Source organism: Poecilia mexicana, unplaced genomic scaffold, assembly GCF_051168715.1.
Source record: "Poecilia mexicana isolate PSO_F unplaced genomic scaffold, ASM5116871v1 scaffold_21, whole genome shotgun sequence".
In the NCBI taxonomy this organism is placed as follows: Eukaryota; Metazoa; Chordata; class Actinopteri; order Cyprinodontiformes; family Poeciliidae; genus Poecilia; species Poecilia mexicana.
Genome location: NW_028263390.1, coordinates 17185012 through 17206663, shown reverse-complemented (window position 1 = coordinate 17206663; position 21652 = coordinate 17185012). Strand labels below are relative to the sequence as shown.

Below are 21652 nucleotides of genomic sequence, written 5' to 3'. Positions count from 1 at the left end.
GGATGTGGCGATGGAATGGTCCTTTGGCATTGTTTTCCTTAAGGTTTGTCTGTCCTTACAGAGTAGCAGAGTATATCTAAATATAAAATAGATTGCTGACCATACGCAGATGAGATTGGCAACTTCTGCATTTAGCATTTCTGGGCCAGATTGGCCCTTTACACAATTTGTACCTTCACTGTGTACACGGACATGACCATTCCAACCTTTTTACACCCCTGTACTTGTAAACCACAGTTGTATTACACTCTAATTAGCCATAAAAAATATTGCAGTGGCCGTCTTGTGTTTGGAATGTGGTCATTTGTAGTGGATTGTGTAACCCTAAACAGAAAAACAGAACTCCATCCCTTCATAACACGTTTTACTATCCAACAACCCGGTCTCTCTCAGACAGCAGGACATTTTCTTTGCATGTTTTCAATCAGCATATGTGAAACTGCCCTTGTTAAAGCTGCATTACAATGCCTACCTTTACTGCCTCCTCGGCAAGCTGATTTGCAACCCACCTGTTTTCCTAGCTTTTTTTTTTTTAAATAGCTGTGTTATGACTGAATACACAGATGCCTGCTCTGTTCTGTAGTGTGATGATGGTTATTTTGAAACTGCTCTATATGAGGCAGGCCACATTTCAGACAATCAGAAAATATTAACAGATAAAAAGAAGACAGGGCTAAGGCAACATGTACGGTGTTGATCAGAGAGACAGTCTGGGAAAGAGAGAGCCTCTGTGGTGGATCATTTTTGCAAACGGTGGCCTGTAGCACCCATTGTAGGATGAGTGGAGAGGTTAGTAAATTGAGAGAGGATCCAGATGAGCCTCTCTTCAAACCTAATTGTTTATTGCAGTTTGAATCTGTCATGTTTTGTGATTGATCCAAGCCAAGCAGTGATGGATATACAGAGCCATTCTGTCTGCCTGTCTTTTAGTAATTGCATTTGTTCCAGTTTTACCTTTCAAACTTTTTTTCCCCCCCTTGTAGGAAGTATCACTGAAGCTCTCGGTTGACTGACCGGGGTCGCTGTTCTCAGTTGTTTGTCCTCGGCTGGACTCGCATGGTCGCAGTCCAAAGATGCACATGCAGCTTGTCAAAACTGGCTGTGTTCAGGGAGCTGAATTGCAGAAGACGGGGTCAGCCGTTCTCTGCAGAGCCTCCTCCTCTGCAGAGCCTCCTCCTCTGCTTGTATCACAGCGGTTCACTGTGAGGGAGCATTCATGCTCCATTGCTCTGGTCTGAGTGCTCAGCTTGCCTTGGGGTGTCTGAGTCGTGCAACGTACGACTGTAAATCCTCCTGTGTCTGATGGCTATTGATTAGATATTCACATACCACCTCCCACCCAGGAGAAAATAGCTCTGACCCCGACTCTCTCGCTTTTAATCCCTTTTACTTCTGTTCATGGTGGCGCTTCTACAAATTGGACCTTACATAGACGTCGCAGTGTGCAGTTTGTGTTTGCAAAATGCAACCAAAATTCTTGCTTCTTTTTAGCTTCTTCTCAGTGAATTAAGCTTCTTGTTTTTGCACCTTTTCTTATATCACACTGTTATTTTCCTCCATCGGCCTGACAGCAGCTGTGTTTACTTGTATGAGAATATTTCGATTATAGACTATATTCAAAAAAAGGCTAAATTATTCGTTGTAGAGAAGTATTATATTTGGTAGCATATAGACAATTTTATTCATACCTTTGTTTACATATTGCAGAACATAGTCTGAGTGAGTCATCTCCATGGATGCACATTCAGATTACTGCTCAGGCTGACACAAAATAGCATCTATATCTATAAAAATACAAAGCACTGCCTTTATTTTTCCCAAGACCCAAAAGTGCAACTTATTGCCCCCAAGTTCTTCCTTCAACTCACTGCTGGAGCTGGTGTTACTGAAACAAGTAGGTCAGTTAAGTTTTAAAAAGATACAACAGGATGAACTGAAGTCCTACAGTTTTTATATCCTACCTGATACTAAAAAATAAATAAATCAGGTTGTTTCATATTTATTCAGTGCCTTTTCAAATTATTCCAAAACATTGAACTTGTTCATTTTTTCAAAATTGTAAATTTTGACTGCTAAAGATCTACGTTATGTTGAGGATATTAAACATCTGTAAATATCAGTTGTCAAGGCTTACCACAAATACTTTAGGTTTGACCTTTAACTCACCTAAAGCACATGAAAACTATTTGATCTAGTCCGTTGTAGCTATGGTGATATGGTTTGAGTTGTCGTCATGCTGGAAGGAGAACCTTTGCCCGAGTTTTTAGTCCAACATGTTTTCTATCATGTAGCAACCCATCATTCCATCAATTCTGGCTCTGAAGGGAAACATCCACATTTCATGATGGCGCCGCCACTCTGTCACCATAGAGAACGTGGACTGAGGTGAGAAAGTTTCGTCTTGGTTCTCTCGGTCCGGAGCAACCTCTTCAACTTGTTTGTGTCGCCAACATGGCTTGTGCAAACTTTGTAGGGGATTTCTTTTATCTTTCAGTCATTTTCTTCTGGCCGCTCTTTCATAAAAGCCACATTTGTAGGGATCCTGGCCAATGCTTATGCATTAAACACACTTTTCCACTTGGGCTGTCGATCTCGGTTCGACTCCATCAGAGTTATCGTGGACCTCTTGGCTGCTTCTATGACAGCTTTGATCTCTATAATGCACTTTGTACAAACGTTGGAAATGCATCGTTTCCCTTCTGCTTCACATTTATGCATTGCTTTGTGTTTGTCTCTCACAGAAAGCTAATAAAATACATTCAGGTTAGTGATTGTAATTTGGCAAAATTTGAAAAAATTCAATGGGTTTTAAGACTTTTGTGAGTCACTTTCAGCATTGCAGTCATTTCTGCTTGCATTATTATTTTTGTCATTGTTTAGTAAAAAAAAAAAAAAAGAGGGAGATGAATTCTGGTCAACAATAGATGCAACAAATTCTGATAACAGCCTTCATGAGGTTAATGTCAAAGTATCACAGCAAATGTAAATATGCTCCCTGTGTCTTTAACTTCCAGTCTTCTTGTCACTTTGTCTTTGTTGCTGCATCATTTAGTCCCACTCTTTCACATTAAGCTGTCACGCCTGTACCTTCTATGTAGGACATAACAAGCACTCTGGACGTAATTGCCCCCCACTGGGAAGGCGTGGAAGCATGCTGTGTGTCATTCCTGATCATTTTAATACATGCAGAAGAGTCTTTGCGAGTGAATTAAGCCCCTCAAAGACATTTTCCCTTCCTCTTCCACCCGTCTTGAGAGAAGGACAAAACCGAGCTGATCGGGCGTTCAACGGCACTATTACTGACGTGTGCTGCAAACGAAAACTGAGAGAGTTGCACTGTTAACATAACAAGCAGACGAATCTTTGTGGATTTGGAAAGTACCTGCAGCAACACCAGTGATGTGCTGTGAGGTTTTTAGTTGGAGGCACACTTGTGTCACACCTTGTTTGAAATGATGGGAAAGTCAAGATAATCAACCACAGGTTTTTGCATGGACATAGTTGTACCCTTATTTCCATGACAACAAGGTTCACGCTCATGCTTCAATCAAGCTGTTCAACAACATGACAGCAAGAAAAATAAGAAAATTTCATAGAAAGTCATGAATCACTGAAGAGGATTTTTTGAGTGATCTCTTTAAAAAAAAATTGAAAATGATGTATGATCTCTATTTGCATATGAATTCCACATGCACATCATTCTCCAACACTGTCATAAAAATAGTCCCAGCTGACCTTCATTTTTACATGACGGTCTGGGTGGAGAAGAGTCGACCTGTGTCCGTTCTTTTCTAACTGTATTTTCAATGCATAGAAGAAGAGCACCTGTTGCCTGTTGTGCATAGGTGCTCAGTACTGCCCCCTGTCAGTGAGGCGCATTGCAATCTCACAAATGGATTTTCACTCGGCATTTATGAGCGATCCGAAAGACATTAAATACATTAAGTATATTAGACTGTAGAATGTCAGCATGAGCACCAACATACATGTCTGCTAAGACATGTTGGTGACATAAAGAAAGCCAGAAAGCATTAATGCTCCAACTGCTTGCATCAGTCAGTGTTTGACTCACTGCTCACTGCCTCACCTCGCCCTTCTCCTGTATTTCAACATTCAGTTTTGACCATAAAAGTGTTTAAGCCACACAGAAAGTAAATGCATAGAATGCCAAGTGGACACGTCGATTTTCTCTTATGACGGTTGGTGTTTTACTTGTCATGATTTCCATTAGTGCATGACTGCATGTCACTGAGTGAACCATAGAAGCACGTGAAAAGGAGCAGAATGTCGACACAGAAAACACTGGTAACAGGTCAATTTGACTTACATTTTTTTTATTTATGTATTTATTTTTTTTGTCAGAGAAAACAAAAATGATTTGGTGCTTGTTCTGCCCAGAAACCCCTGTCCTCACACATTCAGGCAGAGTCGAGCTAAATGGCAGTAAATGTAATTTAGGAGACCAGAATCACAGCTTAGCTATTTATAGCTGAAATGTGAATAAAAAGCCCACAACCTTAAGTTACAATCAAAACTGAACTACATCATTTTTATTTGCTGCGTTTATTTCCGTGCTCCATTTTACTGTGTATTTATAACACCTCCCCACATGCTGTATATCAACCTGCAGCTTTTAGCTAAAAATATGGCTGTAATCTAATTTCCAGGTGAAAGCAGATATATATATATAGCTATTTTTTCTTTTTTTTTTTATTGAATCCCAGTAGGGTTTCTGTGCATGGAGGTCTTTGTCGTATCCGAGTAGCAGGGATTGGAGCCATATATGTCATATAGTGCATGCATTTTTGTGTGTGACAGTAGAGAAAACACAAATTGGAAAGGGGGGCGGGGGGGGCGAAGCTTATTTCTGATGTTCCTCGTGAATGCGGAGTTGGGTGCGTTGGGAATGAGGGAGAATACATCTCGGCTCCTGCGTGTGTGCCGCAGATTGTACGGGGCTTTCACCGAGGACGCCATGTGCCTACGAGAACGTAGCGGGAATTATTGTTGGTGTGTGAGGTAGCAAGTAAACTGTCTGCATGAGTTATTGTCAGAGAGGCAATTGCACGTAGTCTTTGAGTTGCATGAACATATTTTCAGAAATCACAGGGTTGAGTGTGTGTGCTTTCATTCCTCGTGTGTGCCCAAGTGTGTGGGTGCACGGACTGCCCAACTGTGAGCTGTAGGCCTGCCCAGGAGCCTCCGAGAACCGTCTCTCAGGTGATTTAGGAAGCTATCGATTTCATAGTCTTTCTTTGTTTTTCCGCTTTCTCATAAATAGCAGATCAAACTCGCCCCTGTTTGTTTTTTGTTCTCTTCCTCCTGCGGGCTATTTACTTTGACATTTCCTCCACCATCCTTGTTACACGGTGCAGGAAAAATCATTTTTCTTTCTTTTTTTTTTCCCCAGCATCTCTGCAGACTCTTGCAGAGTAAAACAGCAGCGGTGATGATAAAGAGCCTGATGCAAATGAAATATCACGGATGAAAAGCTTTTGATGAGCCCATTACGACTGTCAGCGTACAAGTTTGCAAAAAAAAAAAAAACTACAGAAAACGAAAAGAATATGTGCAGCGTTAATGTAGAGAAACGTTAACGTTTAGTTAAAGGGGCCGGTGCATCAAACATGTGTCGGTTTCCTTTTGTTGTTATTGACTCCCTCCGTGCATTTCTGTCACCAATACTCTCTTTTATGTTCAGTCAATCTGCCTCACCTTCCTCAGATCCAAGCCTTTGCGTGGGAAAAGAACCAACACCTCACATTCCCACATACATGGAACATGGAAGTGGCAGCATCTGATTTCGTTTTTGTTTAGCAGCATCAGGGAACTTTGTGCGAGGTGATGGGAATGAGCAAAATACCAGATAATACTGGCAGAAAGCCTGTTGAACCCAGCAAAGGACCTGGGTGGGTGTTCACCTTCAAGCAGGACAAATACAGTAAATATACAGGCAGAGCTACAATGAAAGGATTTAGAAGAAATATTTTTTTCCCCCAGTGTTTGAAATACTCAGTGAAAATCCAGTCAGACCAAATCCAATGGTAACATGTGACGAGATTTGAAAATTTCCACTTAGATTGCCTAATCGTACTGATGTTAAGCAATTTTGTAAAGAACAATGGGCAAAAACAGAGGTGGTTCTGAATAGCATAGATTGAGCGTGAGGAATACAGCATCATATATTTTTTTATAGTTTTTTTATTTTTTCTGTAGTGTATGTTCTTGTTTTTTCATCCACTTCACGATTCCGAACTACTTTGTGTCTGTCACATGAGATATTCATAAAATGCATTGCACAAAAAGATAAAGACTTTAAAGATTACCAATAACATTTCAAGGAAGGTGCTGTACAGCTAGATGTTTTCACACATCAGTGTTTGAGGGTTTTGTTTGTTTTTTTTTGTTGTTTTTTTTTTTTTGCCTGTTGGGAAAATGGATTTTATGTGGTTCAGACGACATTAAAAAAGCAGATTTAACAGAGGTTTAACCGCCGTGCGTCTTCCAAAGAAAAAAAAAAAAAAAAAACAGCATTGAAGTGTAATACAACCAAAATCTTCAGGTGAAACCTTGACACTTGTGAAAATAGGACTACCTACATGATAGAATCTTGCAAGGTGCGAATGCATGTGGGCAGAGGTCAGTTAATACAGTATTTTCCTTTTGAAACAGAACACAGAAAATTTAACGTATGCCTTAAGATAGGGGCTTTAGCCTATCCTTTTTTTTTTTTTGTCAGTGCAACATCTCCTCTGTAAGTAAATGAAATGTACCTTGAGCTTTTTAGATTTAGTTTCCAATTTGAATTTAATTGTTGGTTAATCAGTCTTAGACACATTTTGCTGCAACATTTTTCTGAGATTTCATTACGGAAAGCTAGTGCCCAGACAAACTTTCTGTGCCGGTGTTTTAGGTTCACAGAAGATTCAGCACTTTGCCGTCGGTCAACATTAAACATCTACCGCCGGTCTGTTGGATAAACTGGACTCGAGCACCAAAATCACTGTTGTGTTGAACAAAAGAAATCTGATTTAACACACTAAGTTACCCAAGACAAACACTGTGGTGGATCAGTTTGCTTTCAACTGACACTTTTAGCTGGTTACTTGGGTCAGCATGGACAGTCTGAAAGGTCAGCAGCTCCAGAGCAAGCTGCAGGCCGTTTTCTGTGGTCGGTGGTGCAGATGGAACAGTCTTCACTGCCCATTAGATCCCATAAACCTCCATCATGAAATTGTCGTCTCTTCAGTTGCTGGATCACTTTTAATAGGTGCATTTGAAATTTGTCTTTTGCGTAGAGGTCAGTTATATGAAAGATGTTTTGACCAATTTATATAATATTTGAAATTTCCTCTATTTTAAATAGTTGCATGGAATAATTTTTGAACTTTAAATTCACATATAAGTGCCTTGGAAAAACACTAAAGGGCTGTTTTGGAGTGGCCTATTCAAAGTCCACCTTAACTACCCTTAGATATGCTATGGTATATTCTGTACTAAAGTGTTAATGGTTGAAAGTCCTTCAGTGGGGCTAAATTAAAACAATCTTTCCAATAAAAGTTTTTCTTTATTGTTGCCATTTATTGCAGATGCTTGATGGGAGTTGGACAGAAGAATTTGTTACTCCTGAATTACTATAGCCTTGCAAATTCAGTTTCTTCGCAATTTTAATATTATACACATTGATATTGTGTAATATTAAAATGTCAGTTTTATAAAATGTGAAGATCTGAAATGCTGCCATGCAAAGGATCATTTTTCTCTATAATGTATAATTTGTGTCAACCAGTTGTTGTTGTATTTTAACCAATATTATAATATAGACTAGCTTTAGACCAATTTTATCTACAGAAAGTTACAACAGAGTTCACAGTTTGCTGTAACACCTTCCCAGTGATATTCCAAACAGCAAGATGTGTCACACAGACAGAGTCCACGCAGTTCAAATACTAGGTGGAAAAAATCCACAGTGAGGCATTCACATTGAATCACAGAGTATAACTTGTGGTCTAAGGGGATATTAGATGATGAAAAACTGCTTTTTTTTTCTTTTGTCCCCATTCAAAAGCAACATCTTTTTGATTTACCTGTCATAAAACCCCTTTTTATCTGAAGATAGACAGCACTCTGACTGCCTGCTCCTCAAAAATAGACTAACTACTCATGAGTACTTAAAAAAAAAGGCCGTCTCCTTTTTTAATATATCTCACTCCTTGACTGGGGCCATCTGAACAAGATAAACAGTGTTATCCATTTTATCTGCCGGTGACGGCTCTTCTCTTCAGTGTCTTTGCATCTGTCATGTCAAACAAAAACGAAAACGTCCAGCGAAAGCCTTCTGGGGGGAGAAGATCAAGATAAAACTGCCTCCACTCCAAGCCTCATATTTTCTGACCTAATCTGTGTTTCATCAGGAATCATTTATCAGCTTTTGATCCTCCAGGTAATCGATTGGGTCAAATGAAGGTGTGGGAAGTTTCTCAAAAATATCACCTCCAGCTAGTTCACCGCAGTGCTGGCTCTGGTCTCCATTATTTGTCATTAAAAATATATATATGTACATATTTATATATATATAATCATTTGTGTGTTTAATTTACAGGATGTAATCTAAGAGTACAGCAGAGATTTACTCAGAACTTGCTTGAGCTGTGGCGTCTCTTCAACCAAAGCTTTACGCATAATTATTTCCAAAGATTATAAATTGCTCTACTTTGCTGATCTGAATTACCAAATTCATCACAACCATTTTTATCACAAATACTTGGTGATAATAAGTGAATATTTGATGACGGGGTAATAACACCAATGTTACAGCAGGAGCAATAGCATTATTATGATGATGATGATGATAACGATGACGGTTATCGTTGTGGCTCTGATGAAGTTGATGATATGCTGTCTGAGTGTAATAATAATGACAAAGGGGCCTGCAGACGAAGAAGGTAATAAGGTTTTTAATAATAGCATCCAGATAGGAGTTATTTTCAGGAGTCAGATATGAGTCTGGCTCACGGAGATTCGTTTCTCACCTTCGTGTTTCCAGGATTTGACTCATGCGTGGCTGCGCTGGTTTTGTACGTTCCCCTTGGGGTATTTTTAGGGCTTTTAGTCAAAGTAGAATGATCAGATTGTCACATGTGACAAGTCGAGGATGCAGGAACTCGCAAGACTTTGCTGAAATGCATAGGTATTACTTAAGTCGCTTGACACATCATGCAACATATATTTAGGTGCACTGCAGGACAAAAAAAATAATGATGATTTGTCCATCTGGGACTATTGTGTCTATGTAGAGCCAACATTACAGAACCTTTATCCATTTTGAATTAACTTGCAATCAAGAATTTATTTCAGAGTAATGAAATGAAACCCATTTATGAAAACATAATTTAAATAGATAATCTGAAATGGTGATGTAATTATGTTCCTTGCATCAAGAAGATTAGATCCATTTTTTTTTCCTGCTATAATTAAGCCGATGTCATTTTGGCTTCAGTTGGTAATTCTTTTCTGAAAAATTCAGATTGATGACTATTTTGTTTTTGTTTCTTTTTTCCCCAATGTGCTTCTGCAGCTATTTCCGAGATATAAAGTCTGTCCCATTTCAGCACATACATAGAGGGAACAAGAAAGGATGAAAGAATCAAAGCAACACTTTTTGATGAGAGGATAACGTTCCAACATGAAGTAAAGCTTAGTAGATCTTACATAGTACACCCTTTTGAAGAATAGGTAAAAAAAAAAAAATGGGGCTCTCTATAATTGCACGTTGAGTATTTTCTTCAAATAAGAAAAGAAAATACCTTTTCTTTAAAAGAAAAAGTAAAATCCTATCATATGAGGATTTGAAAGTATCGTCATATGATGCCACCATTATGTGGTTAAACCTTGAGTCATTGAGCATTCAACTCTATTAGAAGCAACTTATTTCATTTTTAGGGCTATACCTTCAGTATTTCTGAAGGCTTTTTTGTTTTTTTAAGGATTCTTCTTTTATTAGTTTTTTTTTTCTTGCTCATTTCCTGTCCACTTCCTGTCCATTTCACATGAACGGTTCTTTCTCTGTTTTTGTTTTCGCTTCCTAGGCCATTTAGCTCTGATCTATGAATAACGCAGGCGTTAAAAATGCTGCCAATCTTCAGGGACACATTGTGGTGCCGCTGCACATAACAGCCAACTTAGCAAGGAGTCGGTTTTAAATTGAGTCTTCGTTACAAGACAATTGTCACAAAGTCACATTTTTATCCTGTTTGTTTTGTTCAATCCATAAATGAATGCTAAAGATAGCATAAGTTCATAGACAGAATGAACTGATTCCTTAAAATCTTTATGTGGAAAAAAAAAATAAACCTAAGCCAGACTAACAAACTAATTTAATGTCCGGTCCAGTACTGTCTGACTGCAAGGTAACCATGCCAACAACTCTGCCACCTTGCAGCCCAAGACATTTGCACAACTTTGCAGCAGTATTTATACTACATTTTTTACATTTTGTCAAGTTAACACCAAATACTCCAACATTTTTGGTTGGATTTTCTTGTGACACACCAACAAAAAGCTGCACAAAATGTATTCAGACCCCTTTACCCTGATGCAGTTAAATACAAATCTAGTGCAGCAATTTCTGACTAGTAAATAGAGTCCATGTGTGTGAAATTCTGTTTGCAATACTTTTGCAAGGCACTGTTGGCCAAAAATAATAATTGTTTCTAGTATCATTACCCATCTTTACTTGCTCTGTGATAATGACAAACTGGTTGCAGTTGATGAATAGGAGGACGTGCAGTTGTAAATGATGTAATAATAATGTGTTAATGAGCACACTAATAACTACAATGGCATGAGAATGAAAAGGAGCTCAAGTGAAGATAGAGGCAGTAATGAAGCTAAACACCGAGGCAGTTTTATGCCTAATGGAGGGAATTTTGTGTCTAAGTAATAGTGCAAGTGAGAAACAGCTTATTTCTCTGACAGGGAAGCAGCCATGAGAGTGTTAGTCTATATTGCCACAAACATTATGTACAGCAGGAAGGCAACCATGGCAACGATTCGTCTCGGCATATCCCATGCGCACAAGGGTCCAAATTAGTTACAAAGCTTCACTTCGCGTTTGCGTTTAGCTAATTTCTGCTAAACTATCTTGCCAATTTATCTTCCCAAACAGTCTCCTAATTTGTCTGTCGTTTTTCTAAGGATTCATTGGGGTCTTTGAAGCGGGCCCTCATAACCAGCGGATATGTATCTCAGAGAACACAGATGCTGCGTAGCTGGCTTCACAGAGAGCCGCAAGATCCCTCCGCAGATGTGCTCATTTCTGGAAGCAAAAGACGAAACACCACGCCTCTGTGCAGGATTTGGACACATCATCTGGAAGTTATGCAGAAATAAACTGCTAAATAATTCATCGGGGGACAGTTTCTGCCTCACGGTAAAGAATGAGTTTACTTTATGTCAAACGGTGCGCCCTTATGACACGTTCAAGCAAAAAGTACTGATTAAGCTGTAATGAAAGAAAACTCGCCATCGTTGTATGATCCATAAGCTAAAGTCTCAAGGGTGTTTTTAAAAAAAAAAAAAAAAAAAAAGGCAACAAAACTAAAAGAGACTCATTCAAATTAAAAGATTTTTTATTAATTCATCACGCCGCTGATCGAAGACTCTCAGCTCGTTTTTCTTTTGTTGTTGTTGTTGTAATTATTTTAGAGCTGCTGACCACGACCTCCCCCCTGGGAAGTTCAGCCAGCAGAATATCAATAAAGTACAAAAAAAACTGAGGCCCATCTCTTCAGTTTTAGGTCGACAGCAGAATGTGTTTGTGTCAGTCTATCTGTGGGAGTTAAATTAAAGCAAAGTAGATGAGAGCCACCCGTGTTCTCTGAAGACTGTGTGGTAAGAGGAGAGGGAAAAAAAAAAGAGGAAATTTTTAATATAACTTCAACTAGTGTTGGTGTTTGCTGTGTTGATTTTCTGTGGAAGAAGGGTTTAAAAGAAGCCAGGCCAAACTGATCCACTGGAATGAGCTCTGGGGGATAAGTCGGAGGATTAAGTGAAAATGTGAGAAAGTTTAAAAAAGGAAAGAAGTCAAAAAAGAGGGGAAATGTCTACAGCACAGAGAGAGGGGGATGAGTGAGAAATGAAGATGAAGTGAGGCAGGGAGAACAGACAGAAAACTGTCTGGGATGTGTTAGGACAGAGGATGAATGTTTGGCTATAGTTCAAAAAAAAAACCAACTTCTAATAAAACCAACTGGCTTCTGGCTGCCTTGGAAAATGGAAAAGGGAGGCGCTGAGTGTCGAGTCCAGGGGCCAGTGGAGCAAGACGAGGCCTGGTGAGCGTGAACAACTTGGCCCGGCCTTTTCTTTAGGGGCGAGACATCATTTACAATCGTTAGCTTCTTTAGCGTAGCTAGAAAAAAAATGAAACTCCACTGTATCTTCAGATCTGTCACTTGCTATAATGTGCCACAGTAAAACACGCCTCGTTCTGATGACACGGCGAGTGGCGCTCTTTGTGTCGTGACTCCTGCTTCGGCTGCGTGACTAATGCAAACAGCACAGAACTTTGCCTGAGAACAAAACGCCGTGGAATGAAATGGTGGAGAAAACGAGCCTGCTTTGGCCGACCAGAAAAACCGGGAAGCTGCTTTGCTCACGGTAAACACAAATCCTTTCTGCCGGGGTTCCAGTAATGACTGAAGATACCTGCTGTGCTCTCCCCGCTTGTTCCTTTCACGCCTCTAGGTTTAGCCTCTGCTTCGCAAGCCTGGCAAAAGACACGAAATGTATTTTTGGTGTGCCTTTGAAATATAACTTTCAGATAGTGAAAAAAAAAACTGGCCAACTTTTATGCTATTTTGAAATTCAAAAGCACAAAATACTTGTCTAGCAACTTTACTTAGACAGAGGATACATTTGTTAGTGGGTTTTGAAAAGATTTTAGCACACATTTAAATTCTCTGTTCTTTATACAGTAACCAAGTAGGCTGCATGGTGTGAAAATATATTTTGCATCCTGCCAATTGTAGCTGTGTTTTACCTCAAGAGTGAAGAAGGATGCTCTTTTAGTTTCCATGTTGTTAAGGAAAAAAAAAGACATGAACTATATAAAACAAGATATCGTCAACTTCCGAAAACAATAGCCCAAGTCATTTTTTTCCACCTCTTTCTTTCTAAAATATATTTTAGGCAAAATAAAGTCACTTTTTGAAAAAAAAAAAAAAAAAAGATGACTTAGGGCATTATTTTAGGAAGATAGTCATAGTCTGACATAAGGGCATGTCTGGAAATGAGTAAAAAAAAAAGCTGCAAGTCTTCAATAAGACCTGAAATCAGACAACTGCTGGGTCCATGGAGCAAACATATTCTGGTTGCTTAATCATCCTCTTAACTGAAAACGTCTTGGTTCTGAATGGGTTTATATGCTGGAAGGTATGAACTGCAATTCCCCAACTGCATTCTGAGGAAGTGTGGGATTGTCTCCTGTCTCACTATGTTGTTTTTAAACTGTGTCTATGTTTTCATTATTATGGTTATTATTATTGTGGCTGCAAATTAGTCCCTGTTCAAAAATACCACTTCTCAATTAAATTTTTTTTTGTTAACCTTGTGTCCTTTAGAAATTCAGAAACTGTGCTCTGGTGACACAAATGTCTTTGAGTCTGCTCCTGAAAAGCTTTCCAAAAATGTGAAAGAGCTCTCGCAGGATGCAAAGTTGTTTATTTTAACGGCATAAAAACACGCTTCAGGCAACAGGCATTTCCGTGGAGCATAAACAAACTCTGAATATATTTAGCAACTCGGTGCATCGGTTTAGCTTAGCCTTACTGCACTTCTCTGTGACTTGTTATTAAGTACAGGAGGGAAGTTTCTCCTCCTTGGCCGTCCAAATATTTCTTCCACGGTCTTGTCTTCTTGGCAACAGCAGCAGTTCACCGTGATCTGAAAATATCGAGCAGAGCAGAGCTCATCAGGGAAGCTGCCACCTCTGTCGGTGCAGAGCAGACGAGAGTGAAAAGGTGCAACGTTCACAGAGACCGGTGACATGAGTGAGTGGATTTGCCTGAAATTAAGAACTGGTGCCCGCTGAGATATTGGACTCACCTCCCCATTACACATAAATCCCCGCTGCCCTCATTATGAAGTAAATGAATCTTGTCAGATGCCCAGGCATGGCTGGATTTAGGCTCACACTTCCCATCCATCTTGACAGTGCGGCCTTTGTCCTCATCAGAGAGAAGAGATGCCCTTGTCAAATGTAAGAGGCTCTTCGTTGACGGGTTTACAACGCGGTGACTCGATGTCTTCTCACGGTACGTTGAGTCACCACGTTTTCTTCACCAGGACTTTGTTTGGATAGTTCATTTGTTCTGGACCAATGACAGCCAAGAATTAAGTCCTGCAGTGAAAACCCACACCGAGTGTCTTTCTAAAGTAACTTTCTAAAAGCATGTTATAACCAGCACATGTCAATGTATTTTATGTTTTTATTTCATTCAATGTTTTTATTCTTTTCCCCTGAGTCTAGGGATTTGCAACTTTCACAAAGGCTCTTAATAATTTTGGACAAAAATAATAATGATAATTTAATAAATGCTATATTTTTATTATGAAGATATTTTCAAATCAGGTTATGTAGCACCAATTCACAACAATATGAATTGGCACATGTTTTAAAAGGTTAATTCAGTTGGTTTTTTTGTTTTTTTTTTAATTTTCATACCAGAATGAAACCTGATTTTTTTTTTTTTTCGCAAAAACATTTTTTGCTATGCGCTGAAACATGAAAACAGAAGGAAAAAATACTTCCTAAAAAAATTCTCAATTTAGACATTTATTTAAAATTACAGAGCTGCCGACCAAGGAAAAAATAAAGAAAATAAAACCACATTATATCGTCAAAACCTTATCTTTCTTTGTTGTGTTTGCATAGTATATTATCATGTTATTACAAAAATCATTAACATTTTTACAATATAACATTAACAATACACATTGTATGTGAGCGTCTTCATTGACAACACACATCTTTCCAAGCATTCTATTGAAGTGTGAATGTGTATTGTGTCTTCTCTGAACCTCATGAGGGTAATTAAATTTTTGTCATTTGCAACTTTTGAGTTGGACTACCACGTAAAACGTCAGTAAAGTACTTGGAAGGATTTGGCTTTAACTTGACTAACCCCTGAAAAATTCAGTGAGTACGGATACTTTTGTGAGGAGCTGGATCTGCCTTTGTAAAGGTGCACCGCCGTGATTTTGCCTGTCATTATTCTGTTCTTGCATCGTCTTTAGCGAAGCTATCAGCAGGAACAGGAGCCCTCTGTCCCATCCTGCTGGTTGGCAGACTGAAGCCGGCGCGGCCATCACTGCAGTTTTCAGTCGGTTTCTTAACATTAAACGAAGCCCGATAGCAGGGAGGAATGAAAACACGTGGTTATTCCCTCTTCCTGACTGAAACTGATAGGTTTGTTTCTTCCTCGGCGTCGTTACGTTTGGTGCGTTCGGTGATGCCTGAATGGACTGTGTGATAAGCTATGGGGGGGGGGGCTGTTTTGGAGAGTGGGTTAATCTTTGTTCTTTGCATACTCTACAGGAAGTTTAGGTGGTTTTTTTTCTGCACTGCTGGATTCTTGTTTACATGTTGGGGGGGAGAGAATGTGGTAACCGCAGGTTTAAAATAATTTTTTTTCTGATTTTCAATTCTATAGCACCGAAGGATGTAAAAAAATCATGTCATAATAATTAGGTTTTTCACACTCTGGGGGCAGATTGGTGACTTTAAATGCATCCTGAGGTCAGCTTTCTTAATAGAAAACATTTCTAAGCATATTGTGCAGTCTGTGCTTTTTCAGTGTTTGTAATTAAATGGTGTGTTCCCTGGCAAACACCCACCAGCAGCTACTGGAACAGTGGACCAACGAGAAACAAAGATTATTATAACATGTTTTACCCTTTATTAATATTAAAATTTAAATATGGTAATTGTGAGTCTCTAAGACATTAGTATGCATGTTCTATTACACTGTTTTATTCAAAGGTTTTAAGTTTAAGTGATGCAACCCCAAATGTTTTGGTGCAGCGATTAAAATGTTAGAATTTAAGTATTCTTCAAATATGCTCCCTTTCACAAAGGACTCCTTCCTAGTTCAGGTAAATTTAAAAAAGGTCAATAATTACTGTGCCGAAGTCAGTTTAATTTTCTTTTCGGATTAGACTGTGGATTCCTTTAAAAGATGTGTAGGCCTCTAGTATTTCTTCAGGTATATAAATACTCTTGTAGCTTTAGCAAAAGCTCAGAAATGTAGCATGAAGAAATCTCCCATGCACAATATGGATCTTGTGTTTTTAAGTACAACCTCAAAGATATGCTTTATTCAAGCTTGAAAAGAAACACGATTGCATGAAGCTTTCAAACGACACACATTTGAATAGCTGCCATTGTTGACATTGTTAGGAAGCAGTATTGTCTGACCAAGGAGTCTGGATAGATTCTGTTTTCCTATTGAACATCTTTCACAAGAATCCTGGTTCCTGTGAAGTATGGAAAAGAATGGGACTTGATTTAAATATCTTTCTATTGTCAAAAGGATCGTGGATATGGAAAAATCTTTAAGCTGTCTAACTGGGTATCCATACACCCACTTCCTCAGTCTGTGGTTTTAGAAGGTCCCAAAATTAAAGTCTGACCACTGTTAAAATGTCTTCCTTGAATCCCTGGTGAACTTTGTTATTCACACTTCAAAAATGAGCCAGATAAATAAAATGTGAGTTTGTAAAGGTGTAAAAATTGTATTTGACCAAAGGGAATAAATCGTGGGCCAATGACATCTTATTGATACATCAGCTCCATTCTTTTCTAAGGACATAATCTTCGAATTTAAGATCAAACTCTATTGAAAACAGTTTGAAACTAGTCAATAAGTTAATTAAATCATGATAAAACTAAAAGCTTGGGTTGATAACTCGGCACATTGTCGTCAAAAGGGTTGTGATTTGAAAGACTCCTGAGTTTTTCTTTGAAATCTATATGATGATCTGATATCTAAAGTTTTACTTTATTTTTTTTGTGTTCATTTAAACAGCAGGGCTGAGAGCAACGTGCAAAGTAATGAACAACTCTCCCAACTTTCCCCAAAATCTGTTGATGTTACTATAGACTATGAAAGTGTGTGTGTATGTTTTCAATTTCTCCTATGGGTACAATGAATTACTTTTTTTACTTGCTTGATTCTTTTTTGACATAATTTTAGTTTTCATTTCTCAATCATTGTCAATTGCAAACGTAGGGAGTACTGACAAACCTACCCACATGCATGTTGTAAAGATGACAAGGGTTTATTTTTATTTATTTGTTTTCTGCAGAGGCAAGCCCGGCTGCTGAGTGCAGTGTCTGAATTGAAAAGAAAACACCCTCTTACCTGCAGATCTTGACCTTGAGTCTTTGTTTTACTTTCCATTCAAATGACTGGCCTTTTCAAACTGAGTGTAACTACTGATGAGTTTCATGGTTGCACCGATTATGCCCTTCATTATCTGTAAATGCCAGGCACCGCTACAAATGAAAGACTTGGAGCCATTTAAACCTGTTTCTGACAGCAAACACAGGTGCCGCCATCAATCATGAGGTGACACGAGTACAACAATATGGAAGCAGATGTCAGCTTCACAGTACAGGGTCCATAAAATATCCTGTCATAAACACTCGAAGCCCTCATCGCTTTCTAGAATGCCGGTGCGGGTTCCTTGCTCTGCAATCCATAAACTTGTTTGTTCTGTGTTGAAAAGTAAAAGCGTGAAACACACAAAAGAAATAGAAATGCTTTGGAGGATGGTCGGGAAAAGATTTCAAAATGTACACCCTAAACCAGTAGACCCCAACCCCAATCCCTAGAGCGCAGTTGTCCTACATGCTTGTGATGTTTCCTCACTCCAGCACAGCTGATTCAAATCATTATGATCCCATTGCCTCCTTTCCATGCCTGCAATTGCTGCAGAAGTCTGTTAATCACCTATTCAGGACGGTGGACACTAAGGACCAGGATTGAGGACCTATGCACCAGATGTTTTTAATAGTTTTTATTTACTCTTTCAGGGTTGGCTGGATGCAATAGGAAAAATCCCTGAAATGTGCGTGCTTGAAAGTTCAGTGGCTTTTATATTTAGCCTTCTCGAAGACACCTAGCTGGCATTTGAAATCATGTCTGATTTCAACATTCTTAGTTTCATCCGAAGAAAGGCGCCTCCAGTTCCGGATGTCAATGGTGGCCAGGGACTGTCGACAATGTGCTGTGTTGTTTTTGTGCTTAACGTACTTTTTGGAATTGGGGCCAAAAAAGTTTAGGTTTGCTTCATCAGATCACAACTCTGTCACCCACGTGGTCTTAGAAAATATTACACATCTCTGGATATTTTTTTTCTTGGGAACAAAGCGTTCAGTCTTGCAGTCCTACTCCTCAGTACAGAAATAGAGAACACAGTACATAGTTGTCACATGTAGAAGACAAGTTAGCCCTTGTTGGAAAACTCATGCTGTTCCCCAAGTGTTGCTGAAAACTATGGCTTCAGGTTAAGGATGCACATTACATTTCTTCCTTTTTGTCAACTGTACAGGATGTATGCCATATGTGGAAAAGGTTTTGAGATGATTTATCAATTGTTTTCCTCAGGCCTGCGTATACTTTTGAGAGACACTGTACGTCATATTGACATATTGCTAGCATGTTAGCAATTGCTGCTTCATCTCCAGACACAAGACATTGTTTATATCTAGTCGCCCCTCAGGAGTAACTCTGTCCTCAAAGCGTGTTTCTTTTCTGTACAACATCTATATTTTTATTTCTCTTGTCAGTCATTATAAAAGAAGTGTCTGAAGGAAAAAGTAAACACTGCAATTGCTCAAGCTCTTGGCAAGTGACCCCTGGTGAGCAGCGTGGCTGGGGGAAAAAAAGGGATTTGTTTACAGCCTGAGTGCAGCTCACTGCTCTCTCCTTCCATTCTCCATGACATTTAGCAGCCAACGGCATCAGGGCGACACCGAGGACTGGAGACCTGGTCATCACAGCAAGTCAAGAATCCTGCTGCTAATCCAGCACACACACCACGGGCTGGGTGTTGAAAAAGGTCATTGCTGTTGATCCCGACGAGTCATTAAGTGTGTAAGTGTTAGTAGGTAGACGAGATGCGAGATGACTGTCTTTTATCTGAGGTTTTAGTTTGCTTTTTCCCCATTGAGTACCCTTGTTACCTCCGTACCCCAGAAATCCTTTCATCTTTGTTTTAGATGCAGCTGATGCCATCATGAAATTTCTAGCTGATTTGGAAAAGGATGAAAGGAGGTTGAAAATGATGGCGAGGATGCAGGGAAAGCCGTTGTGTCGGGGCTGAGCTCCCTTTGCTGCGAGGGATCATCACACCTGCTTTTGCATCGACAGCCTTGACGGGACCTCCTGTAATCACAATTTTTACCCAAATTTAACCAATGGGAGACTGTCACATTTGTTTTGCGTTGAGTTCAATCACCTGGTGGATTTACATATCCCAGCAGTTAGCCTGGTGGCAAAGGGATGTGGGTGGCGTTAGGCAGAAATATCAACGAGGGAACACAGAGAACACTGATTTCATATCGACTAACGCACAAACAGTTTCACACAAATCCTCAACAAAAAGCACCATTAGTGGATTCTGCTGTGGATTATATTTGCCGAGCTGCACAGAGTCATGAGGATAGTGATACTAGTGTAATCCTACACTGCCATCTAGTGTTTGAGATAAAGAAAACCGTGGCTGAGTTTTCTGTCCATTTAAAAGCAATTTAATTTCTGCATTCTGCCTGCATTTGGCAGCTACGCTGTGACAACCACTTTGTTCAAGAATTTATATAAGAAAGGTGAAAAAGTTCAAGGGATAGAGAGAGGTATGAATAGCAACAGCCCCATATTAAACCATCTGACTACATCAATATGAGACAATTTTAGATTCTTTAAGACAGTATAAGTATTACTATAGGTTAATATGGCCTTTAATGTATTGGAAGCCCATTTAAAAAAAAATAAAACTCAAATCATGACTATGACCTGCAAGGGAAAAATCTTTAGGATACGTGTTTCATTTTGAAAAATCTAAAATCTTTTAAGATCACGATTCATTTTAAATGTTTCAAATATGCTGGTCTGCAGTGTGAGATTTGAGGATTTTTGCAGTGATGTTCCGTTAGAAGGTTTTAAGTGAGTTGTTATCTTACCCACAGAACAAAAGTGTCTTGCTGTTTTCTCTGTTAGAATAGTTTTACGAATGTGTGAAACAGTTTCACATCTGCATCGATAATGTGTCATTTGGCGAATGAGTCAGCCCTGACAGCACACTCTCCATATGGGGGGGGCTGAACTCCACATATGGCTGATACTCCTGGCTATGAATCAAGTCATACAGTTTGAATTTGATAGGCGCACAAAGCAGCCAATCACATGCACAGACTGAGATCAGATGTGAAAGAAGGAAGAGAAGGGCAGACACTCGATTCTAGTATAGTGATAAAGGTGAGATGCAGAGAGGACAAAAAATGGTCAATTGGGTTTAAATTCAAGAAGGTTTTAAATATTTTACTAAAATCTTAAACTGGACTTATTGTGTTTCCTTTTAGACAACCTAGTATAGGTCTACATGTTATGCAAAACATATTTATAATTTTTTTTTTTCATGACATCATTCTCTGGTCAGATTTTTTTTTGCTCAGTTCTGCCTATTTTGATGTTATTTCAGAATGAGCTGTTTTAAGACTCAGTTTATTTTATGCAAATAAGCTGTAGGCCCCCAACTCAGTGTTTGCACTTGCACTTTATACATGTGAAAACAACTGCACAACCTTGCACCTTTGACTGTAAGTCAGACCTTGAAGCAGAAGTGTAGCTATCAAAATGCACCAAGAGGTTTCTGGATGGTATAGTCAACAACACTTGTCTTTTCCAGCAGCCATTGTATAAATTGATACAATTAACTGACCAAACATGCTCATCTTCTAACAATAAAGTGGATGGAACTCTGCCAGATGAGAGGCTGGAGTCATCTGGGTTGGTAAGTGAGAGACAGTGTCCGCTGATTGTGACGTGAATAAAACTGTTATTGTGAGGTTTTTGAAGCTGTTCTTTTTCCAGAACCTAAAAGCATTAAGTTATTGCAAGAAAATTTCTGGCTGGTTTTGTTTAGCGCTTGGACTATTTCTATAGAATCGGTACGGGCCCAAATGGATGTACAAAAATTTGCAAAAGGGGAATTTTTCATAATCTCTTTGAACAATAGCAAACTGTATTTATTTTATTTTTTTTGTCATGTAAAAAAAGCATAGAAATAAGATTTGTTTGTATGAGAACAACAAATAAAAATTGATTCCCAACTTCTTCTTCTTTTCCTTTCAGCTTTTTCCCTTAAGGAGTCTTCACAGCGAGCCATCTGTCAGCGTGTAAAAATTGATTACCAGCTAATAAACTGTAATTGATTGACAATTTGGGTAAAAAGAAGGTAACGAGCGACAGTAAAAGAAAACCCAGGTGGGAGCTGAGCAAAAAAAGAAACACTGCTTTCATCACTAGTTTCAGCGGATGGTTGACATAAGTTGTTGATTATTTGCACCGGGGACAAAGTTAGAATGTAGTGA

At 39.0% G+C, this 21652-nt stretch overlaps 1 long non-coding RNA gene across 1 annotated transcript in view; it reads left to right on the top strand.

Annotated features, from left to right (window-relative positions):
- The window catches only part of LOC106931552 (uncharacterized), a 154000-nt gene extending 132609 nt beyond the window's left edge, over positions 1 to 21391 (top strand). Inside the window, exons 3-4 of the long non-coding RNA XR_015761852.1 lie at positions 19013 to 19157; positions 19283 to 21391. This is a non-coding gene — a long non-coding RNA (uncharacterized LOC106931552). The remainder of the gene's footprint in view (positions 1 to 19012; positions 19158 to 19282) is intronic.
- The last annotated feature ends 261 nt before the right edge of the window (positions 21392 to 21652 follow it).